The sequence below is a fragment of the Papio anubis genome, chromosome 3, assembly GCF_008728515.1.
Source record: "Papio anubis isolate 15944 chromosome 3, Panubis1.0, whole genome shotgun sequence".
NCBI classification, from domain to species: domain Eukaryota; kingdom Metazoa; phylum Chordata; class Mammalia; order Primates; family Cercopithecidae; genus Papio; species Papio anubis.
In genome coordinates this window covers 68,906,262-68,924,211 of record NC_044978.1, presented here as the reverse complement: position 1 = coordinate 68,924,211, position 17,950 = coordinate 68,906,262, and the positions used below count along the sequence as shown (strand labels likewise).

The 17,950-nt window shown below is 38.2% G+C and overlaps 1 long non-coding RNA gene across 6 annotated transcripts in view; it reads right to left on the bottom strand.

Moving 5' to 3' along the window:
- The window catches only part of LOC101024077, a 71,298-nt gene that overhangs the window by 36,090 nt on the left and 17,258 nt on the right, over positions 1-17,950 (bottom strand). For 2 of the 6 annotated variants that reach the window (XR_002522177.2, XR_002522173.2), the window contains exons 2-4: positions 5,870-6,249; positions 5,354-5,434; positions 2,267-2,339 (exon numbers count right to left, since the gene is read on the bottom strand). This is a non-coding gene — a long non-coding RNA (uncharacterized LOC101024077). Of the gene's footprint in view, positions 1-2,210; positions 2,340-5,353; positions 5,435-5,869; positions 6,250-17,950 lie in introns of all 6 variants that reach the window. The other 4 variants (XR_002522175.2, XR_004182700.1, XR_002522176.2 and 1 more) reach the window with 3 other exon arrangements.

The window sequence follows — 17,950 nt, the reverse complement described above, 5'->3', positions numbered from 1 at the left end:
GATTATATATAAGATGGAAGTTTGCTTATTTATTACTTTGGTGAAAGCAAGGACAGCTACTGTATTTCCCCAATAGAATTATCATCAGCACTGTATCATTACAATGTTATGATATCCTAGCCAAACTGCCTCTTTTTATTTACTTCATAGAGGAAGCAAGAAAATCATGAATAACTTGTTAATGTATCAGCGACTGATTAGCTACCTAGTATTCAGGAAAACAATTATGAATTTTAGCCTCTGCTGGAATAAAATGTTTGTTTCAAATTTATTTCTTCAATATAAAATCAATGTAATGAATTACATGCCTTACACAGACAAATGTCAGAAAATCAAAGTGGTTTCAATATGTTATTTTCACTAGAACAATGATTTGAACAAACACTCCATATTTTGAATGTTTCTGCTAGGTAAGTATCCAAACTTTGAATGTCTGCAACTGTTTACATGAGCTTTAAGGACACCTTACAACAATACAAAGAATACAATTGATGTCTTGGGCATTTCTAGCTCTCTATGATACTATACCATAATAACAGTCATAATGACATTTCACTATATATTGCCAACATGTCAGACATCAGACACTGCTATTAGGGGCCAGGTTGAGATCTCATTAAGCTTTTAGGAGGACCTTGGTATGCATTTATGATACTTAGGGCAGAAATTTAATTTTTGGTGTTTTTATCTGATTCTCTTTCATCAGCAAAATAAATATGCAGTTGATTTGTTAAAGAAAAAAACTGTTTTAATTGGCATTGCATGGTTTCTTTAAACAATAAATGGATTTGAATGCAGACTAAATATACAGGTCATATTTTGCATCATTTCAATGGCTATCATTTCATGGTAGACATAGAAAAAAGATCTATTTTGCTACTACAGACAGTATCTACCCTAAGGTATTGAGTTACCACGCAATGATGCATATTTCCAAGGCTTCAGCTTTACTAAACATCTGCTTTTCACAACCACATTTTAAAGGGAAAATCTAAGAGACAGAAAAAACATACAAAATCCCCAGGACAGGAAAAAATTTCCTTCTCATCTCTTCCATAAACCAGCCCCAGATTCCAAATTGAAACCACTGATCACGTGAAAACATTTTAAATATTGCTTTGTACCAGTCTCTTTTGTGAAGCATAACTCAGGGGTGAAGGTGAGTGTGGTTTTGAGAACATTTTGCAACAATCAGTGTTTCCAAAACAGAACAGAGGGTGGCCAAAGGGATCAGACAAACAAAACTCTTCTCCCTCTCTTCAAGGATCAAGCAAATCTGCTTTTTGTCTCCAATGTACACATTGAGTTCTCAGGCTCCTGCAATGTATGGTGGTAGAGGAAGTGGAGTCACCCAGACAGAAAAGTCTGCAGACAAAACACTAGCTGTCAATGGAGTGAGAGATGCCACAACCAGCCTACTCTTCCTCAGAGGAAACAAAAATGGCTCACTTAACACAAGTCAAGCCACTTGCCCCCTCTCCTTTTCACAGGTTGTGAAAATACTTTCCTGAAAAGTAGGGTACACTTCCTAATCCATGCTGTGAGTGATTCTCGTAGACGTCAGATCTTAACATAAGTCTCTTTCAGGAGGATGTAACAAGAACCCTTCCTGGTTTATCAGATATATCTTTGTGAAAATATTTCCTCTGCCTTCAAAGGTCTTGAGTAACTTATACTAAAAAGTTTATCATGTTTTATATGTACTAGAAATTTCATTGAACAATACAAAGTCTTATTTTTAGTGATTTGAGACGGATACATTCAATATAAAATCAGAGTAACATCCTATTATATGTTTACTTCATATTTGATTAGAAATATAATTATATTTAAATGTAATGCTGTAACAGTTATATAGTTATATCCGTTGTAGGATAATGATCCCAAAACAAAAGGATAAAGAGTTATGGAATTACAGGATAATTTTTAACCTAAAAATAGTTTGGTGGCCTTCAATTTCAGATTCTGCAATTTACCAGAAGAGGGAAAAGATGTTTCCTAAGGGCCTCAGGGATTCCTTCTATGTCATCAATGTCCCCTTTTCTACAGGGACATTTCAATGAATATGAAAACATGTTCTAGAACCCTCCCACTATTTAAAAAATAATGACATCCTCAGCCCTTATATTTCCCATTAAGTACCACCATATTCATATACTACCTTCAGAGCAAAACCCACAGAAAGAGTTGTCTATAGAGTTTGTCATTACTTTCTCATCTCAAAAATCCTTCCTCCAGCCACTGCACTCAGATATCCATTTCCTACCATGCTGTGAAGGCTGCTGTTGCCATATTCTCAATGATCTTCACGTTGCCATCACCTACTTTTGATCTGTGATCTATGTAAGGGAAAATTGGATATTCACTAAATATCAAAAAGATTGTAAATATCTTTTTCATTAATGTACTTAGCCTGCTATTTGTGTGATAAAATTAGTTTAAAAATTTATAAGGGGTTTACTATTTATTGAACACTGACTCCAAAAGAATACTAAAAATCATTTTCCCAAAAAAGATTTCTTTCTACTTAAAAATAAAATATGGACAAAAATGAATAATATATGCATGCTCAAGAGAATAAAGAACTAAAGGGAAGTACAGAGGAAGCCAAGTAGCTTAGGAAATCTTTCTGAAGTAGTTAAATTTTAAGCCAGGGTTAGAAGAAGATAGTCAAAGGGGAATAAATAAACTTCTTTACTAAACATTAAATTCCAAATACCGTACTATGATATTTTCATTCCATTAACTCCCATATTTTCTTCAAGACCCAGCTTATACAAAGACAATCTCTTTTGTCAGCTCTTGCCTGTCCCATACTTGAAGCATTCTATATTGTTCCACTTTGTACAAGGCATTATATTCATCAAATAATGAATCTGTCTGTCCCACGGGATTGTGAGCACTTCTTCCTCTTTCTACCTACAGTGACTACTTAGTGGAAACTGATGTTTAGCAACCCTCCAACAATTTGTTTCTGTATGCCTCGATGCATACAACAACCCTGAGAAGAAAGTACTACCATTATTTATATTATGGAAGAGAAAACAGAGCATCCTAGAAGTTAGAGTATCCCTAACCATTAAGAAGCAAAACAACAACAACAACAACAACAAAACATACAGACCCAAAAACAAAGATACAAAACAACAACAACAACAAAAATAGCTGGGCATGGTGGTGCATACCTATAGTACTAGCTGCTTTAGAGACTGAGGTGGGAGGATTGCTTGAGGCCTGGAGTTGGAGACTGCTGTGAGCTATGATTACACAAATGTACTCCAGTCTGGGTGACAGAGTGAGACCCCACCTCTAAAAATAAAAAATAAAAATATAAGCAGAGCTCAAACTCTCCAGGTCTTACGAAATGAAGCCCATGCCTGTTATACTATCCTATGTTGCCTTCTCAGCAAGTATTGCTGGAAAATAGCAGGTAACTGATTCCAGGGATATAGGCAGGAATTTGTAAATGACGTGAGAAACAGAAATCAGATTGCCTTATTTAAAGCACGGCAACCCTACTGAGAAATAATGGAAATTATTGCTTCTTCTCACATTTTACCATAAATGTTCTCTTTCTCTTCTCTCTCTCTGCCTGCTTTCTGGGTGACTTCAATGACCTCCTTAAATTTAATTGTCATCTGCATACTGATGATTTCAAAATATATATCTCTAGTCTAGATTGCCCTTGTGCAGCTCTGAACCACTTATCCATCTGCCTACTAGACATCTCTCTTAATGTTCCTACAGGCCACGTAACCTGACAGAGAAGCTTAAAGATCTCCATATATTTTTAAAACTGTCACATTTTAAGAATCAGACTGTATCAGTGTATCACTGAGGAAATTACTGGGATGGATGATAGAAGTTATGGGAATCAGTTTTGTTTCCATTACTATACAATGAGATACTTAATACGGCAAAAAAAATCCCACCCTAATTGTCCTCTCGCTGAACTTTCAGGACATCTCATGCTCAGCTATGTTGTCTAATCACATCCTATTACTTGTCTTCCCTGACCATGTCCCATACTTTTATCCTTTGATGTTCCTGCCATGTTGTCTACACAGATAATACACCTGCTCATCCTCATGCTGTCAAAGTCCAGCCAGGAAAACAGAAACTACCACGGGTATTGCAATACAACACTGTAATATAGAGATTGGCTCACACATGCTCTGAAGTCCTAAAAAAACAAAAAGCCAAAAGGTACTAAAACTCAAAACAGATAACTGCAGGAAACAGTTCCACTAGGACTAAGGGAATAAAATGATGGAGATTGAGAATACAGACCCTGAGAGTTTGAGGTAGGGGCTCATAGAGTTCATGATCAGGCCTTTGAAAAGAGGATGACACCTGGTGGCTGGGAACCCAGGGAGCTGAGAGGGAGGACCCTGTGGAGGTGGAGGACATATCTAAGAGGAGCAGGTATCACTCAGCCTCTGCTAGTACCTCTGAAGGAGCATGTGATTGGTGCTCAAGTCCAGAAAGAAACAAGAGGTTGCAATGTGTGCTTATTCAGCTTGTGTTTCAAACAGAGGTCTGTCTGAAACCAGTGCCTGACGCTCATCCTTACATAGCACCACATTTCCAAGTCCTTGTTTTTCTTATTTGGATTTTATTCTACACAGTTGCCAAAATACCTTCCCTAATAACAAAACCGTAATTATATTGTGCCCTTTCCTAAATCTCTATAATCATTTCCTGTAGACTAAAGTTTTAAATATATACTCCTCTCCCTTGTGTCAATGGCATTCTAGAATTTTCTTGCTTTTCTTCACTGCTTCCCTAAATGCCTTATTTGCCCCCATTGAACCCCATTCTTCCTTGAAAATGCAGCAGATTTTTTTTATCTTCAACATCTTACAGACCACAAATCTCAGCCTCGTATTATCCCTGAGTTTATTTTCAAAAAATAATGATACATATATGCAAAAACCACCTTGTCTTTAATTTTGTAGCAGCCACAACCAGCATGAATGAAATAGCTGCTGCACAATTAAAATTACCGAGTGTTATTGAAAATTAAGAAGCCTAATTTTAGCCAGTTAAAACTTAAGTGACAACTTAATGTGTAACTAAGACTGAAAGAATTTAATACTGTAAATGTAAAATTTTTACACCGTTTCTGATTTTCACGTACATGGTAGACTGGTTAAAAGGATGAGTTCTAAATTTTCAGCAATTCAACAACTAAGATTCTGATTTGGGGCCTCGTGCAGACACACTCAGTGGAAGAAGAGTTAACCGCATGTGAGTTGCAGCATTTCAGAAAATTCTAAAGCAATGTTTTTCCTTTTTTGCTCTTTGAGTTGCAAAACTAGCTTTCAACAGGAAAAGAAAATTTGCTACTTACCCTTGGAAGGTGTCTTTTCTATGTGTGAAAATACTAAGGCGAAGATGTCAAATATTTCACATTTGCTTGAGCCTGTGAAATCTAAAGAGATGTGAGATTTTCTTGTTATTCAGATGATTCAGATTGGAGGTATAGGAGCTTCACCTGCCCATGTGGATCTCCTGGAGCTGCCCTATCATTTTATTTTTAAAAGGCAAATATTAAAGATTTTGCTCTTCTCTTTAAGATATAAAATTACTATTATTTCCCTTTATGTAGAAAAAATAAAGGCCATCCTGGAACTATGAATTTGTGATGAAAACAGCAAATCTTATAAGACATTTAATTGCTTAGAGCACTTAAAATCCAATTTCTTTGTATCGGTTCCAGACCAACTTCTGCACAATGAGTCTCTAAACACAAGTACTCTTTTTTTTTTGGCTAGGAATTTGCCTACATATTCAAATTATATCAACCTGTAATTCATTCAACCCCACATTCATTCCTTCACTCATTTAACCTATCGTCAGTGCTTACCTGCCACCTGCTCTATATTAATGCGTAATCCCTTGTGTTGTTTCTGGAACTCTTCCAATAGTTATGGATCATGGTGACAGTACACCACTCCATACACAGGCTGAGCACTTGTTCGCAGTGATGAGCTACATATGTTGGCCAATACCGTCACAGTTTGATGCTTCGGTTCCTCCTGTACCCTTGAGGAGATGGCATCTGGTCCAAATTTTGGGTTCTTTTGAAGATCCATGATAAGTAACTGTCATCTAGACAGCAAAGACACTTGACCAGTCAATTAAGTATTCCAAAATCTAAGAAGTTTATGTAGGTGAGGATAATTAGTCGTAAAAATAAACTCAGTATAATAAGCCGTAGGAAGTGGAATCTAGCCAGGATCTCATCTAATAAAAGTAAATTAAGTTGAATTTTAAATTTTTAGAGGTTCAAAACAATCATTTACATAAAACTTTACTCGAGTTTGGGATTATGTTTTAATAATGTCTATAAAAGCAATGTTGACTTCACATTGTATTGAAACTTTTGCACTTTGAAGAAATTGGCTATTTAAAACACTAAGTAAGCAGCTCTCAATTTTCTAAGCCAGCTTATGCCTTCCCCACAGTCATAGTCAAAATGTATTCCTTCTCTGAGGACAAGTAGAGCTTCCACCTTGGGAACATTCACCTCTCCTTCCCTGCAGTCACTTGTTTTACCATAAGATATGGTAAACTTAACTTTTTTTTTTAGATCTTCATAGTAACAGTACTATTGTTTGTTTATTATTTACAAAGAGAGAAAAGCATATTTTACTTTCCTTTTCGAAACTTATTCTTATTCTACATATGATTATTTTAGACATAGTTTCAAAACACTTAAATAAAGCTAAATTACAAAAACAGAAAGGGGTATATACTTTCCTAACTTTCTAAACAAGATCTTTTGTATATGAATAATAAGTTTGAGTACAAGTTTCAAGATGTTTATTTTTATTTGTCCTACCATTGAGAGATTGTATAACATACAAAATAAATACTGACAATGAGAACTGTCAATGTTTTTTGGAGTTGGAATCAGATGTTTTAGTCATAGTGTAGATGCTTGTTTTGTGTTATAAATTTGTTCTTTTAGAATAAATTTAATACTTTAAATACTTTAAATAATTAAGATACTTTTAATATGAGAACTAATTTGGACATGTAGAACTTGACTTAAAAGCAGAATGCCTATACAGATATTAATAGTGCTACTACGTAGGCAACAATTCTGGATTTTTGATGGAAAAATATAAAATAAGCTCCTTTGTGTCCATCTTAAATAGTCAAAATCAAATAATATAAAATATTTTAGATTAATTAAAGCAAATTATATTCAGAATTATAATTCCCAAATTATATACCATAGTATAAAATATTTACCATATAGAGTAAATAACATCAACCTGGGAAAAGAAATAGACTAAAAGATGAGACAATAAGAAGAAACCAGCTATTAGTCTAATTTGTAATATAAGATGCAGAAGCTTTATACCTGGAAATTACAATAACATCAAGTTAAGAATCAATTCCTTATCCAACTGAACATACTGACAGGAAAAATGAAGTAAGCAATTAGTTGAATATGAGAAACAGAAATAATGAAAGTACTGTTTTAAGTAACTATCAGACAATGTCAAACCGAATATAGGACCTGTCACTTCTCTTCTTTCAAAAAGAGTTTTAGGACAGGAGCAAGATGGCCGAATAGGAACAGCTCCAGTCTCCAACTCCCAGCGCGAGCGACACAGAAGACCGGTGAGTTCTGCATTTTCAACTGAGGTACTGGGTTCATCTCACTAGGGAGTGCCGGACAATCGGTGCTGGTCAGCTGCTGCAGCCCATTCAGCGAGAGCTGAAGCAGGGCAAGGCATCACCTCACCTGGAAGCACAAGGGGGAAGGGAATCCCTTTTCCTAGCCAGGGGAACTGAGACACACAACACCTGGAAAATCAGGTAATTCCCACCCCAATACTGTGCTTTAAGCAAATGGGCACACCAGGAGATTATATCCCACACCTGGCTGGGAGGGACCCATGCCCATGGAACCTCCCTCATTGCTAGCACAGCAGTCTGCGATCCGGCAAGACAGCAGCAAGGCTGGGGGAGGGGCACCCGCCATTGCTGAGGCTTAAGTAGATAAACAAAGTGGCTGGGAAGATCGAACTGGGTGGAGCTCACAGCAGCTCAAGGAGTCCTGCCTGTCTCTGTAGACTCCAACTCTGGGGACAGGGCACAGCTAAACAACAACAACAACAAAGCAGCTGAAACCCCTGCAGATGCAAACGACTCTGTCTGACAGCTTTGAAGAGAGCAGTGGATCTCCCAACACGGAGGTTGAGATCTGAGAATGGACAAACTGCCTGCTCAATTGGGTCCCTGACCCCTGAGTAGCCTAACTGGGAGACATCCCCCACACCGGGGCAGACCAACACCCCACACCTCACACAATGGAGTACACCCCTGAGAGGAAGCTTCCAAAGCAAGAATCAGACGGAGTACACTTTCGCTGTTCAGAAATATTCTATCTTCAAGCCTCTGCTGCTGATACAGCAAACAGGGTCTGGAGTGTGGACCTCAAGCAATCTCAACAGACCACCACAGCTGAGGGTCCTGACTGTTAGAAAACTATCAAACAGGAAGGACACCACTACTTGATAAGGTACATCACCACCATCAAGACCGAGGCAGATAAAACCACAGATGGGAAAAGCAGGGCAGAAAAAGCTGGAAATTCAAAAATAGAGCACATCATCTCACCTGCAAGGCACTTGGCCATCGCCAACCATGGATCAAAGCTGGACGGAGAATGACTTGTGAGATGAGAGAAGAAGGCTCCAGATCCATCAAACCTCTCAGAGCTAAAAGGAGATTACGTACCCAGTGCAAAGAAACTAAAATCTTGAAAAAAGAGTGGAAGAATTGATAGCTAGAATAGTGAAATGCAGACAAGACCATAAGCAGACGACAGAGATGAAATCCATGACCACGAAATACATGACAATGCACAAGCTTCAGTAACTGACTCGATCAACTGGAAGAAAAATTATCAACAATTTGAGGATCAAATGAATGAAATGAAGTGAGAAGAAGAAACCTAAAAGAGAAAAAGAAGAAAAAAGAAATGAACAAAGCCTGCAAGAAGTATGGGATTATGTGAAAAGACCAAATCACGTCTGATTAGGGTGCCTGAAGAAGTGAGGGGAAAATGGAACAAGTTGGAAAACACTCTGCAGGACCATCATCCAGGAGAACTTCCCAACCCTAGTAGAGACGGAGCCAACATTCAAATTCAGGAAATACAGAAACCACAAAAGATACTCCTCAGAAGAGCAACTCAAGACACATAATTGCCACATTCACCAAAGGATTGAAATGAAGGAAAAATCTTAGACAGCCAAGAGAGAAAGATGGGTGCACCCACAAGGAAGCCCATCAGACTAACAGCAGATCTCAGCAGAAACTCTCAAGCTGAAAGAGTGGGGGCCAATATTCAACATTCACTTAAAGAAAATAATTTTAAACTGGGAATTTCATATCAATAGAGCTAAGTTTCACCATAAGTGAAGGAGAAATGGAATCCTTTACAGATAAGCAAATGCTCTTAGAGATTTTGTCACCACCAGGCCTGTATAAGAAACCTTGAAGGAAGCACTAAACATGGAAAGACAACGGTGCAAGCCATTGCAAAAACATGCCAAAATGTAAAGACCATGGAGGCTAGGGAAAAACTGCATCCAGTGCGAGGCAAATAACAGTTAATATCATAATATGGCAGGATCAAGTTCACATAACAATATTAACCTTAAATGTAAATGGATAAAATGCTCAATTAAAAGACACAGACTGGCAAACTGGATAAAGAGTCAAAGATCGTCCGGTTTACTATATTCAGAACCCATCTCACATGCAGATACATTACATAGACTCAAAATAAAGGGATGGAGGAAGATTTACCAAGCAAATGGAGAACAAAAAGCAGGGGGTTGCAATACTAGTCTCTGATAAAACAAACTTTAAACCATCAATGATCAAAGAGACAAAAGCCATTTTACATAATGGTAAAAGGGATCAATTCAACAGGAGGAGCTAGCTATCCTAAATATATGCACCCAATACAGGAGCACGGATTCATAAAAGCAAGTCATAGAGACTTTACAAAGAGACTTAGACTCTATACAATAATAATGGAAGACTTCAACACCCCACTGTCAAGCATTAGACAGATCAGAGACAGAAAGTTAACAAAGATATCCAGGAATTGAACTCATCTCTGCAGCAAGCAGACTACAATAGACATCATACAGAACTCTCCACCCCAAATCAGCAGAATATACATTCTACTCAGCACCCACATCACTTGTTGGAAATTGACCCACATGGTGGAAGTAAGCCTCCTCAGCAAATGTACAGAACAGAAATTATAACAAACTGTCTCTGCTCAGACCACAGGGCAATCAAGCTAGAACTCAGGACTAAGAAACTCAATCAAAACCACTCAACTACATGGAAACTAAAATAACCTGCTCTGAATGACTACTGGGTACATAACAAAATGAAGGCTGAAATAAAGATGTTCTTTGAAACCAATGAGAACAAAGATACAACATACTGCAGAATCTCTGGGACACATTTAAAACCCAGTGTGTAGAGGAAATTCATGGCACTAGAAATGCCCACAAGGAAAGCAGGAAAGATCTAAAATTGACACTCCTAACATCACAATTAAAAGAACTAAGAAGAAACAAAACAAACACATTCAAAAGCTAGCTACAAGGCAAGAAATAACTAAGATCAGAGCAAGAACTGAGAGGAGATAGAGACACAAAAACCCTCAAAAATCAATGAAGATCCAGGAGTTGGTTTTTGAAAAAAGATCAACAAATTGACAGACGCTATAGACTAATAAAGAAAGAAAAGAAGAATCAAATTGACGCAATAAAATGATAAAGGGGATATCACCACTGACCCACAGAAATGCACAAAACTACCATCAGAGAATGCACTATAACCTCTCGCCAAATAAACTAGAAATCTAGAAGAAATGGATAATTTCCTGGACACTTGCACTCTTCAAGACTAGGCTTGGGAAGAAGCTGAATTACTGAATAGACCAATAGCAGGCTCTGAAATTGGGGGCAATAATTAATAGCCTGCTTGAAAAAAAGTCAGGACCAGATGGATTCACAGCTGGGTCTACCAGAGGTATAAGGAGGAGCTGGTACTATTCCTTCTGAAAACTATTCCAATCAATAGAAAAGGAATCATCCTAATACATTTTAGGAGACCAACATCATCCCTGATACAAAGCCTGGCAGAACCTGCTTGATCAAAGAGAATTTTTAGACCAATATCTGATGAACATCGATGCAAAAATCCTCAGTAAAATACTTGTGGCCAGTTCAACAACACATCAAAAGCTTATCCACCACCCAGTCCAAGTGGCTTCATCCCTGGGATACAAGAATGGTTCAACATACAAACCAATAGCGTAATCCAGCATATAAACAGAACCAAAGACAAAATCATGATTATCTCAATAGATGCAGAAAAAGGCCATTGACAAAATTCAACAGCCCTTCAGGCTAAAAACTCTCAATAAATTTTGTACTGATGGAGCATTATCTGAAATAATAAGAGCTATTTATAATGAGCCCACAGCCAATATCATACTGAATGGAGGCAAAACTGGAAGCACTGGAAGCATTCCCTTTGAAAACTGGCACAAGAGACAGGATGCCTCTCTCACCCTCCTATTCAACATAGTGTTGGAAGTTCTGGCCTAGAGCAATCAGGCAGAGAAAGGAAATAAAGGAGCATTGAATTAGGAAAGCAAGTCAAATTGTCCCTGTTTGGAGATGACAAGATTGTATATTTAGAAAAGAAACTCCATCGTGCTCGCCTCAGCCCAAAATCTCCTTGGATTGATAACAGCTTCAGCAAAGTCTCAGGATACAAAATCAATGTGCAAAAATCACAAGCATTCTTATACACCAGTAACAGACAAACAGAGAGCCAAATCAGGAATGAACTTCCATTCTGAATTGCTTCGAGAGAATGAAATACCTAGGAATCCAACACAAAAGGGATGTAAAAGGACCTCTTCAAGGAGAACTACAAACCACTGCTCAGTGAGTAAAAGAGGACACAAACAAATGGAAGGAACATACCATGTTCATGGATAGGAAAAAGATAATGCTCATTGAAAATGGCCATACTTAAAAGGTAATTTATAGGTCAATGCCATCCCCATCAAGCTACCAATGAGTTTCTTCACAGAATTGGAAAAACTGCTAAAAAGTTCATATGGAACCAAAAAGAGCCGCATCTCAAGACAATCCTAAGTCAAAGAACAAAGCTGGAGCATCAAATACCTGACTTCCAAACTACACACTACAAAGGCTGCAATGTAAAACAGCATGGTACTGGTACCAAAACAGGCCTAGACCAATGGAAACAGAACAGGGTCCTCCAAATAATACCACACATCTATAACCATCTGATCTTTGACAAACCTGAAAAACAAGAAATGGGGGAAAGTTGCTGGGAATTATTAGCCATAGAGTAGAAAGCTGAAACTGGATCCTTTCCTTGCTCCTTGTCGAAAATTAATTCCAAGTTGTATTAGAGACTTAAATGTTAGACCTAATACCACTTGCAGCTCTAGAAGATATTGATTCTTCTATCCATGAGCATGGTATGTTCTTCCCTTGTTTGTGTCCTCTTTAATTTCCTTTGAGCAGTGGTTTGTAGTTCTCTGAAAAGGTCACTATCACTATCAAGACAATTCAAATGTTTCCCTGTCTTTGAAGCACAATTATTGAAATGAAGTTCATTCTGATTTGACTTTCTGTTTGTCTATTACTGATGGCTGTAATGCTTGTATTCCCCACTGATGAAACCCTGGCAATCATAATTGCTGAGATGCCTCAACTTAAGAGACTGGAAGCTGAACAATGAGGAACGCAAGTATGCAATCATGTCATCGAGCAGGAACGAACTGACTTCTTTCTAACTGAGATACCGCCCGATTTTAACTATAGCGCCTGTTGCCCCTGGCAAGCTTCAACGCTATGTTGAATAGGAAGTGATGAAGAAGGGCATCCTGTCTTGTGCCGGTTTTCAAAGAATTTTCCGGTTTTTGCCCATTCGGTATGATAACTGTGGAGACTTTGTCATAAATAGCTCTTATTAACACGAGATCACGTTCATCAATACAAGAATTGAGAATTTTAGCCTGAAGAGCTGTTATTTTGTCAGCTGCCTGCATCTATTCCAGTTAATCGCTCAATGGTTTTTGTCTTTATTCTGTTATATGCTGAATTATATTTGACCCGATTTCGCGAATGTTGGGCCTTACATGCCGAGGGATTGAGCTGCGCGGTGGATAGCTTTTGATATTAGCTGCTGAATCGGGTTTTGCTTCCAGTATTTTATTGATTTTTGCGTAGATGTTAAATGAGGAGACTATTGATCTGGAATATAACTTTGTTGACCGATGTAACGTGTCCGGGCTTTGTTATCGGGATGATGTTGACTTCAAAATGAGGTTGGGGAGGATTTACGCTATTTTTGATTGAACTGGTTCGGAAGAATGTGCCAGCCATCATTATACTATACTGGTAAATTCGTATGGCCCGTCTGGTCTGGACTTTTGGTTGTTGAGCTCATTATTATTGCCAGTTGACCTGTTATTGATGCGAGGATTCAACTGGCTGCTGGTTTGGTCTTTGGAAGTGTCGGGAGAATTATCCATTTCTTCTGAATTTTTCGTTTATTTGCGTAAATTCGTTTGCATGGTGATTCTTCTGATGATAGTTTATGACTGCTGTGGTCGTGTCCCTTTTGTCGTGCATTAGTCGACTGGCTTCTCTTTTCTTTCTTTTATTGAACGCTGGCGATCTGTCGTACGACGATCTTTCGAAATACTTGATTCATTGATTTTTGGAGGAGTTTTATTGATATGTCGCTTCAGTTAACTGCTCACGATCTTGAATTGACTGCTTTGCGCTGATAGCGCTTTGAATGTGTTCCTTCTTTGCTTTCTTCTGGTTCTTTTCATTGACGATGTTGGAATGTGCAGATCTTTCTGCTTTTCTCTTTGTGGGCATTTGTAACCTAATTTCACACCTTCGCACAGCGAAGCTATTGATGCGAATTGCTGACATGTTATTGTCTTTGTTGCTCATTGTTTCGAAAGAACGCATCTTTATTTCTGCCTTCGTTTTGTTGGCCCTTGTGGTCTCGGGAGCGGAGACTGACTAACCGTGGCGGACCGGCGTTTGGTGTCATCGGTGGACTGGATTAGAAAAATGTAGCACATATATACCATGGAATACTAGCCATCCATAAAATGGATGAATTTAATCCTTTGTAGGAACATGGATGCAGCTGAAACCATCATTCTTCAGCAAGTATCCACAAGAACAGAAAACCAAACACATGTTTTTCACTCATAGGTGGGAACTGAACAATGAGATCACTTGGACTGGGAAGGGGGACATCACGGGGCCTATTGTTAGGAGGGAGGGGAAGGGGATTGCATGGGGAGTTATACTGATGTAAATGGCAGTAGTTGGGTGCTGGCCGAGTTGATGGGTGCAACACCACAACATGGCACAAGTATACACATATGTAACAAACCTGCGTTATGCACATATGCCCTAGAACTTAAAGTATAATAATAAAAACTCCAGAAGAAAACCTAGGTAATACCATTCAGGACATAGGCATGGGCAAGGACTTCATGTCTAAAACACCAAAAGCAACAGCAACAAAAGCCAAAAAATTGACAAATGGGATCTAATTAAACTAAAGAGCTTCTGCAGCAAAAGAAACTACCATCAAGTGAACAGGCAACAGAATGGGAAAATTTTTGCAATCTATAAATCTGACAAAGGGCTAATATCCAGAACTTACAAAAGAATAAAACAAATTTACAAAGAAAAACAAACAACCCATCGAAGAAGTGGGCAAAGGATATGAACAGACATTTCTCAAAAGAAGACATTCATACAACTAACAGGCCACATGAAAAAATGCTCATCATCACTGGCCATCAAGAAATGCAAAATCAAACCACAATGAGATACCACCTCACACCAGTTAGAATGGCAATCATTAAAAGTCAGGAAACAACAGGTGCTGGAGAGGATGTGGAGAAATAAGGTGCTTTTACACTGTTGGTGTGATTGTAAACTAGTTCAACCATTATGGAAACATTGAGTGATTCCTCAAGGATCTAGAACTAGAAGTACCATATGATCCAGCCATCCCATTACTGGGTATATACCCAAAGTTATAAATCATGCTATAAAGACACATGGTGCAGTATGTTCATTGTGGCACCTATTCACAATAGCAAAGCTTGGAATCAGCAAATGTCCATCAGTGACAGACTGGATTAAGAAAATGTGGCACATATACACCATGGAATACTATGCAGCCATAAAAAGGATAGGTTGTGTCCTTTGTAGGGACATTGATGCAGCTGGAAACCATCATTCTCAGCAAACTATCTCAAGAACAGAAAACCAAACACATGTTCTCACTCATGGGTGGGAACTGAACAATGAGATCGCTTGGACTCAGGAAGAGGGTTTTATCATACACTGGGGCCTATCATGGGGAGGGTGGCGAGGGGAGGACCCATTAATGTAGTATACACAGTGTAAATGACTAGTTGATGGATTGCTAATGAGTTGATGGGTGCGAAAGCAACCAACATAGCACAAGTATGCATATGTAACAAACCTGCATTTATGCACATGTGCCTAGAACTTAAGAGTATAATAATAATAAAAAAAAGAAAAAACATAGCACATACAATGACGTACAACACATAACACTTGATAATGATAATAAATGACTATGTAACTGGAAAAAAAAAAGAGTTTTAGGAGGAGAAGGTCAAAATAAAAAATACTTTTCTCCTGTTATCAGTATGCATAAATATTTGACAACCTGGCCTTATCAAAGAATGAAAGAAGTGTACTTGATTTCACTGGTGTTAGATTAGATTACAACAGGAAAACAGTTCAAGTTTTGGCTGTTGGATTCAACAGCCATATTCCTACACTTATTCACAAATGTTAAAAAGGTCATTTGAAAATGATCAATAATAGTAACAAGAGCTGATTATTTATTATGTTATGCATTTAGATCATCACTTTGAATGTGTTATCACAGATTTAATATCAAAAGTAGAAGTAGGTAATATTATGTCTATTTTTCAGATAAAAAAACTGAGATATCAACAGTTTCTCAAGTTTGGATGTGACATATAATTAAGATGGCTTCCAAGTTCACATGTGAATTAGCAGATCTTATTCTGTTCTGACTTTAGAAATTTGAGTTCAGGCTGGGCGCGGTAGCTCATGCTTATAATCCCAGCACTTTGGGAGGCTGAGGCAGGCAGATGACCTGAGGTCAGGAGTTCAAGACCAGCCCGGCCAACATGACAAAACCCCATCTCTACTAAAAATACAAAAATTAGCCAGGTGTGGTGGCATGCACCTGTAATCCCAGCTACCCAGGAGGCTAAGGCAGGAGAATTGCTGGAACCCGGGGGCAGAGGCTGCAGTAAGCTGAGATTGTGCCACTGCACTCCAGCTTGGGTAACAGAGCAAGACTTCGACTAAAAAAAAAAAAAAAAAAGAAATTTGGATTTATACCTAATCACAGGAAGATAATATAGACCTTTTTGGTAATTAATGAGGAAGACACACTTCTGCTGGTAATCATGCAACAAATTTTTTATCTCTTTTTTTTCTTTTTTCTTCTTTTTTAGATAGTCTTGCTCTGTCGTCAGACTGGATGCAATGGTGCAATCTTGGCTCACTGAAACCTCCGACTCCCGAATTCAAGTGATTCTCCTGCCTCAGTCTCCCAAGTAGCTGGGACTACAGGCACGCATGCCACCACACCCAGCTAATTTTTGTATTTTTAGTAGAGACAGGGTTTCACCATGTAGGCCAGGATGGTCTCGATCTCTTGACCTTGTGATCTGCCTGCCTCGATCTCCCAAAGTGCTGGGATTACAGGTGTGAGCCACCGCGCCCACCCTAGCTTTTCAGTAATGATATTAGCCAGCATTTATTAAGTGTTCACTCTGTACCAGCCACTCTTCCAAGTGCTTTACATATATTCACTCTTTTAATATATGACCACCTTGTAAGGTAAGTCATTATTTCTCCATCATACTGATGGAGAAACAGAGAAAGAAAGCCACATGGTCATATGGCTCATCAGTGGGAGAGCCAAGATGCAAATCCAGGCATTCTGGTGCCAGAGTCTGCCTTCTTAACCATGACATAAGGCTTCTTTCCCCCGTCACATTAATTTACCGTAAACATTATTTCCAGAGATCCTACTATTAATATTAAAAAGGACCTGTAGTTAACTGTGTTGAACACACACCACGGAGAGAAATTAATGGAAATAGAACTTACTCTGTGCTCCAGGCCCAATGCAGGATTATATGGGCCTAAGTCAAAATTTGTAAGTCATACAATAAGGCTATCTCTTCCAAATCAAATGATTTTAAGAGCCATCATAATCACAGGCTGTCACACAGCATGCTTTACATAAGTACAGTGCCTTGATCAAAGTCAACATCTGGCAATGTGGATTGGATGCCAGATCTCTCCAACTCCAATACTCAGGATTTTTTTCATTGTACTTTGCAAGAAGTGTAAGAGGGGTCCCTACATAAATTTATTTAGGGAACTAAAATGTAAACATAAATGACAAAATATTTGTATATAGATTCAAGACAACAATGAAAGCTATATCACATTACATTTCCTGAAAGCAAAATGACTAATCCCCACACATGTTCAAGAAAGTTAATTACATACACACATAAATATTTGTACTTAAAAGGGGAAACTTGCTATTTCTCCTTTTTCTAGACGAATTTTCTGCAGTATTTTTTCCTCACTTCTTCTACTCATGCCATACCAAACTATTTACTATTTCCTAAATACCCTACATCCTTAAAAATTCTCTGGAATGCCCTTCCCATTGATAAATCCTATGCATGCTTCAAGAGAGTTTATGTGTCACTTCC